Here is an 8,064-nt window from a genome sequence, read left to right as displayed (position 1 = left end):
ACCTCACGATAACAGACGCAGTGTCTCTCTGTGCTTAGAGAGATCTGCAATAATAGAGCAGCTGTTTTGACTTTAGAATGTGTGTGTGTGTGTGTCTGCACGTCTGTATATGGATTAACTTAATAGTGTGTGTGAACAGAGAAGTGTCTTTTAAGTAGGATTTTAAATTGTCTGGCTTCAAAATTCAGTATTACGGTCAGTCTTTTACGCAGAAGCCAATTATTACCTGACCACATAATCATGCAGTGTTACAATGCAAATCACTGTCTTTACGATAAATAATTTCATGATTTCAGCACAAATATGTCACATTGCACACTCACTGAGATAACAAAAATTATATGTCAAACTCAAATATAATGGTTTATCCATATTGTATATATCTACCACAAAGATAATGTTAAATAAATGTAAATGCACCACTTCACGATTTTAACATTTTATAGAGAAACCTAAACAAAAGCTTTCAAAACCACAAAAGATTTCAATGCAAAGTAAAAAGTAAAAAATAATTACACTGAAAGGTCACATAATCAAAATACTCAAATGAATTAGCTCTTATTTTATAATCAAGTTTTGATGTTGATGTGCTCAAACTGTATCTCAGCAATACCCTTCATAACTACTTGAGGGAAAATAGTTATTTTGTTTGTTGATTTTTTTTTTAAGTGGAATCATTGTTCCCAATCACGATTTAATCTCTAATGTTAACTTCTCATGTTTCAGACTTTTAAATATTTTAACCAATCGAACCTTTAAACACAGTTTGAATAGATTTTCATGCTGTGCTTGGGTGCCTTTAATTAGAAGTTCACTGTCAGCATACACCATATTAATTCATTTTTACATTTTATTAGTCAAAGGTAGTTTTAACTGGAAAAATACTGATTTCAAATTGGTTATTTCAAATTGGGAAAAACAGTGGCTAGTTATGGACTCAGTCTGTGTCTCAGTCAGACAAACCTGTTTTAAAATGAATTGATCACACGCTCGATATCTCATCCTATAATCATCTTATTAAAATCATACAGTAGCTATATCAGTCTGTACAGCATGTCAGGACAGCTGCTATAAAGTAAAAATCCCTGGTTGTTAATTCTAACAACCTTTGAGCAAAAATATTTCATAATGTGTCTATTTTCCAGTTTCTCTTTGATGGTGACCCATTTTCCGAGAACTGGGTGAGGGATATGAAGATGCACGTGTTTTCAACATACACAGTATTATTATTTCATAACAGTAACTATCATATGGGAGGTCTCACAGTCTTGTGCCCTTTTGGAATTAATTAAGAAACTTCTTCCTAATTAGTCTTTAATTGCCCTCCTTTACACAGAGCTCTTCTGCAGGGACTGTTGTGCAGTTTAATTGGCCTAGCCTTAACGAGTTTTCTCTCATCATTAACCCTTCATGGGTTTAACGACCACCGGGCCTTATTTGAATATGAAAAGATTATAATTTATGCAGATTTGTACAACCCCAGGCTCTTTTGAGAAAGATGGAGAATCTCACAAAAGACTTAATGAGTGATCTTGTTCAAAATAGTGTGTGAGATAAAGGAGAGAGTGAGCCACATAAAGGGAATCTAATCTCTTATTTGACCAGCAGGTGTAGCTGTACACAAACACACAGTTTTACGTTTCGTCTCAATTTGCCACGTATGTATACTTGGGATTTTTTCCCCCTACACACTACTAGTATAATATTACATGTATAATCCTTAAAAATATATATAGATTTTGTATACATTTCTTGCTGTTGTAAAAAGTAGTACCGCTCCAACTCACTTTTCATAACATTGTTTCAAAGAAGCTTTACTGAAATCCATGATGTTATTGTTTATAATACCTAAATGTCTCATAGTCCACATTTAGCATTTTAGAGCTAAAATAAAAATGCTGACTGCATAAAAGAGGTTTGTTATGACCCCTGCTGACCTCTGCCACATTTATTACATACCCTAAATGAAGCAGACCACAACCAGTGTGTGTGCCGTTTAGAAGAAAGCAGGCTTAAATGTCTCTATCAAGCTTTTCCCTTTGTATCTACTACCATCTACTGCTGTTTGCCTCAGTAATCCAGGCATTCTTAATCTCTGACCTTCACACACACACACCAGATTTGACATCGGTCTTTTGAAACAGAAAACCCCACATGCATAATGCAAGTAGAGGTTAAAAGGTCAGATGGCACCTGCCACTGCCATATAACACTATTCTCTGTAACGTAACGCTTCAAATCTTAATGTCCTCTTATGATCACTTGCTGGTTATCGTAATATTCCTGATTTGCATATCACCTGAGATAAAACCATCTGCAAAAAAAAAAAAACATTCCAAGGTGCTCAGCAAAATCAAGTTAGACAGGTTTGAGAATGGTTAAATATCTTTAATGGTTCTTTTGTAATACAGATCTAAAAATAAGTTATAGTACAAAAAAGTAATTTTCAGTAATTCGGTATTCAATTTTCAGTTGTTCAGTTAAGAAAACAAACAGTATTTAGCATAAACAGCCTATAAAGTGAGTGAAACAACTTACTGAATGTCACTGAAACAGGCAGAATAGACAGAGCATCCCATGAAATGTCAAATTTCACACAATCACACCAAAATAAGGACAAGTGGTTGCTATTCCATAAAGAACAACAGAAATCATCATCAAAAACAAAAAATTATTTGGTATCTTATTTTATTATAGGACCAACCCCCCACATTTTCCTAAAATTAATCTAATAAAAAAATGTAAAAATTAAATACATAAACAAACATCTTTAAGAGATCTCTCACCTTTCTCTGATATCCTCTCAATGTCTTGTTCACAGAGATCATCCAGTTGGCTTTTGAGCTCACTGATGACTTTTCCTATTTCCTCAAATGTCAGTCGTTGGCTGACAGAAGTGTTGCACAAGTCTGAACATTGGTAGTGGGCAAGAGAGGAGAAATTCTGTAAAAAATAGGAAATTTATATATATATATATATATATATATATATATATATATATATATATATATATACACACACAAAACATTTCATGCCAGGGCTTTTAGTCCAGACCTGAGTCTGGCTGACATCACAGCTCAGTTTATTTGGTTGATCTGAAAGTGGTTTGCCTGTTGGAAATGGTGGGTGCAGTTCAAGAGAACTCTGATTTGCGTTGGATGTTAGAATGAGAATTCAAGTGTCAGTTAGATTCCAAATGAACAAAACTATGATTAAAACGGTGAAGCTGACACCTTCTCACCCTGATTTATTTCCAAGCCCTTGAATAACCCTTTAATATAGTTTGTTAGCCTCTCACACTGTGTTAGCACAGGGTGGTAACTACAGCTGTTCATAGATTTTAGTGATATCTTGGTCTTAGTACAAGGCTGTAAATTAATAAGATTCCTTTCCCTACAGGATTTAAAAGATTACCACTCTGTCTGCCTAAGGAACAAATTAATTTAATCATAACAACGATTACAAAATTAAGCAACCGTCAGGCATACAACCTGTTTGAATGTAAAATTCAAACCAAGAATTACAACCAATCAATGATCACTAAATGTAAATATGCTTATAGTGTATATATTTAGAATTTAAACTTTAATAGTAACACTTCAATGCCTCTGATACTGAACACTCCCATGTCTTATGAACTTGAGTATGAACAGCAGGTAAAAAGTTACAATGCCAACAGTTAATAATGCAATTTTATGTTACTGTCAATTTTACATAGGGTTCACGGACCAGAATTCAATAACATTTATGCCTTGATTTTATGCATTGATTTTGCTTAAGCCTTATTTCTTATTTCCATTACAAAAACTTTCAGAGCTATTAACAAAACATTAGGGGTTTCAGCACTGTCAGCCAAGATATAGTTATGCAAATGGTTGTAACCAGCTACTCACAATGGTACTCGCATAGATGTGCATTGGTTCAAAATCAAATACACAATGTGAAGAGAGTTTATGAGGCAGAGAAGGTGGGGTGGGATCAAAGTTGATTTCAGACCCAGCACACAAACTAGAGTCAGAACAAACTTAAAACAAATAGATGATCAGAGTTACCTGAATTACATAGATGTCATCCTCTATCTGTGAAAGCTGCCTCAGTTCATCATGTCTCTTCTTCAAATCACTGATCTCCTGCTCCAGTGTAAGTATTAGCTCCTCAACTCTGCTTACTTCTGTTTTCTCCTCAGCTCTGATCATCTTTGTTATATCAGCGCGTCTTTTCTCCATGGAGCTGATCAGCTCAGTAAACATCTGCTCACTGTGCTCCACTGCTGCCTCTGCAGAGCACTGTTAGATGAAAATTTTCATTTTTTCTCAATCATAGTCCAAGGAAAATTATTCTTCTCCAAGGCACATAAATTAGAAAACTATACTAGAGTATAATTCACTTTAGCTTAGTAATAATTGTACATTGTTGTAAGTATAATATAACTATACAGTACTATTCTAATAAGCACAATAATCATATAAGTTAGCTGTCTACAGTCCAGATCAACTGCATATGTACATCAATCTGAGGAATTTCTGAAATAGCATAGTGGTAAAATTAGTAACTGCAAGTTACAATCAGCTTACATTATGAGAGTCCACAGCTTGTCTTAATTCTTGTACCTTCATCTCTCGCTGACGCATTTCCTTTTGTAGGCCATCCTGATTTTTTTTTTTTCAAATGTACCTGTGACTGAATTTGCAATAGTTCAATATCACTTACGTAACATGATTGTTATGGAAACTATTCACAAAGTTTTTCCCTGTTCCCAAGTGAAACAGTGAACAGCAGAGTGTGTGACACGCTGGTTGTGAAAACACCCCTCATTTGTTTTGAATTTTAATGAAAGGTATTTTGAGCTAATGAGCTTCTTTTGACAAGATTATAAGACTATGATAATTAGCCTATAACTGTTCAGAACAATATTTTCATCTATGTTGAAGACAAGTTTTCTGTATAATATATTTGACTGACAAATTTTGCATCAGTTTATTTACTGATGCAAAGTATCACACAGACGAATCAGTCACTTTACCTGTATTTTTAGTCTTTCTGCTGCAGGCGAAGTCATGCTATGGTTCTGGTGCTTCATCAAAGCACACTGCATACATATCAGCTGCTGATCTTGGCAACAGTACAGCTCCAGTAGTTTATCATGTTCAGAGCAGATCTGGCATTGACCAGTTTGTGCCATTTTAAAGCAGGAGATGTATAATGAGTTTGAATGTGAGATTCACAATAAGGAGTCAAACATGTCAGACAAGACTTGATGGCTTTTAGTTTGGTCTCTGTACAGATGTCACAGTCCACGTCTCCAGACACAGCAAAACTCAGGACAGGAGAGACTGTTCCTGCTTCTAGTGCTTCTCTCTTCAATTTCTCTACAACTTCAGCCAGCACAGTGTTTCTGCTGAGAGCTGGTCTTGGGCTGAACATCTGCCTGCACTGAGGACAGCTGTAAAAGCCCTTCTAATCATCTCAATCCCAAAATTCATTAAGACAGGTCATACAGAAACTGTGACCACTGGATTCTTCAGAAGATGAAGACAGATCGGACAGTTAAAGAGATTTTGATCATCAGAAGATTCTGCCATTTTGCTGCTGTGAAAACAGTAGGAAAAACTGTTAGTGATGTAACTGAAAAAGATTGCATCATGTAATCAAAGTTTGAGACAAATCTCACTTAGCAACTTACAGAAATAGTCAAAAATACCTAAATATAACATTGTTATTTATGGATTAATCGATATTGTCACTGTAAGAGTTAAATATTTTGGTTATCTCCCCATAAAGGTGAGCTCAATAAAGTTGCAATGAATGAATGTTGGCATAAACTCAGGCACTGGCATATGATTCAAGAGTACAGGCATAAATATTTTTTAAAAGTACTCTTCCTTTCTTTAGGACTAAAACTTTTTAATGTAAAGTGAAAGAGTGCAAATTTAAATTCAAGAAATTTCACAAAATACAATAGTAGTTCAAACATTCAAAAATGCAGCGTTTTGCTTCAATCTACACTTGGTTAAACAAATGAATTACATAATTAATGTAGTTACAGGTGATGGAATGATTAGTTAATTGCCTCTATCTTTTCACATCAAACCCACCTCATTTCTCTTTCTACAGTTTCCCTAACAAAACGACATGGCAGCGAGGGCACATCTCATGTTTACACGCCCTATAAAAAATTTAGTAACGTTAGTCAACTTCAGGTCAAACTTTGATTCCACAAAGTTCTACTCTTATTAAAAAGTGTCTATGTACACGTGAATCTCTTTAACAGTTACTCACAACACTTAAGAAGTGAGTCTACAAGAGGCAGAAAGAGCGGCAAAACATTTCCTTCTTATTTTGAAATGAATACGTCATAAAGTGGCTAAATAAGATTTCCCAAGAATCAAAGCGGTTCGGTAAATGAATAGAATAATATGATTTAGCGTTTTAAAATAGTCATAGTGATATTTATAATGAGAATAAACTAAGGCATACGAAATACATAAATACTTTAGAAATGTATTAGAATTTTAAAGGTGCTGTGTGTAGGATTGACACCGAGTGGTTGAACTAGGTATTGCAGTCCAAAATCAAAATATTGGAGGGTTTTTTTTCACCCAGCCCCTCCTCCTCAGATTTGACTCACACGCAGGTTGCCAGATTGACGACAAACAGGAACGAGCGCACTTGACGATTAATGAAACGAAATACGCTGTGTTTTTCGTCAACTGGCAACCCGGGGTGCCGAAATACATTTGGGTAAATTGGCAGTGGGCGGGTTTCACAAACCAAAACAAAGACCGACATTCAGGCCAGAACACACATTTTCGAAAGAGAATAACTGACTGTACCATTGTTTTTCAGATAAACAAGTATGTTAACTTAGCATGTTTCGTAAATATCTACAAACATATTATGGTATCTTTATGCTTTAGTAGAGTCAAAATCTTACATACATCACCTTTAAGTAGGCTAACATTATTGGTAACCGTGGACCTTGGAGATGCATGGTTATTCACAAATAGCCTAATTTGCGGTAACACTTTACAATAAAGGTACATGAATAATCATGTAATACTTGAATAAATGCTCACTTAAATGTGAACTCATAATTATTGAAGACATGAGCTAATCATGAACCAATCAAGAGATATGGATTCATGCATGAATAACACAGCCTTAAAGCCAAAAATGAAAATTCTGTCATTAATTACACACTCTCATGCCGTTCCAAACCCGCAAGACCTTAGTGTATCTTCTTCTTCTTCGTCTTCTTCAATGGCCGTTAACTCCTGAGTATTACCGCCACCTGTTGTATAACTTACTCCCATGGGTGATGAATCTGTGTTGCTTTTTTAAAATTAATTAATTCATTAATTTAAATTTATTTTAATAAAATTGTAATGCCCCACCCACTCAGAGGATCAGTGCCCATGCTTCAGCTGGCGCTGCGTGTTCACCTTCTCCAGCTTTGGCTCCTCAACCTCCGAGATGGGCAGAACAGAAGCATCATGATCCTCATCCTCAGACACTAGTCCTAAATCCTGTTGTAAAGACCTGTAAGTTCTAAAATTGTTAAAACCACCATATATATCTGATTATTACTCAAACCCTTTGCCAAAAGGTCCAAGACACTCACCGACCTATACTTTATATTGCTAATAAGACTATTACAGTGATCATCATATTTTACTACAGTACATTTAAAAAGTACATATTCTACTGTTTCTAAAACATCACATTCATCATACACTTTCATGCTTCTCCATTAATGCAAGTGTTAAATTGAATCCAGTGTCCAGTTCTTAATCTAGCAATCATTACTTCCTGCTATGCCTTCCATAAAGCTGCTCTTTTTCCAACTCATTTTACAATGTTATAATGCCACCTACCTGTGCTACTATTTTCCCAACTTGTTGCCATTTTATCTCACTTCTTCTCGGTACCTTAATATCCATAATGTTTTTCTTTAATGCTTCTTTTGCTAACTTATCAGCCGTTTCATTCCCTACTATCCCGATATGTGGCATTTTGTAAACATTTTTGAGAGCTGATGAGGAATCTGAGCAAATTACAATCCTA

General features: G+C 35.2%; 1 pseudogene; it reads right to left on the bottom strand.

Moving 5' to 3' along the window:
• Positions 1-3,041: 3,041 nt before the first annotated feature.
• LOC109046128 lies at positions 3,042-5,690 on the bottom strand (annotated as a pseudogene).
• Positions 5,691-8,064: the final 2,374 nt, after the last annotated feature.

This window comes from Cyprinus carpio, chromosome B13 (assembly GCF_018340385.1).
Source record: "Cyprinus carpio isolate SPL01 chromosome B13, ASM1834038v1, whole genome shotgun sequence".
Classification (NCBI taxonomy): Eukaryota; Metazoa; Chordata; class Actinopteri; order Cypriniformes; family Cyprinidae; genus Cyprinus; species Cyprinus carpio.
Note: the sequence above shows the minus strand (reverse complement) of the source record. Positions and strands in the feature narration are given on the sequence as shown.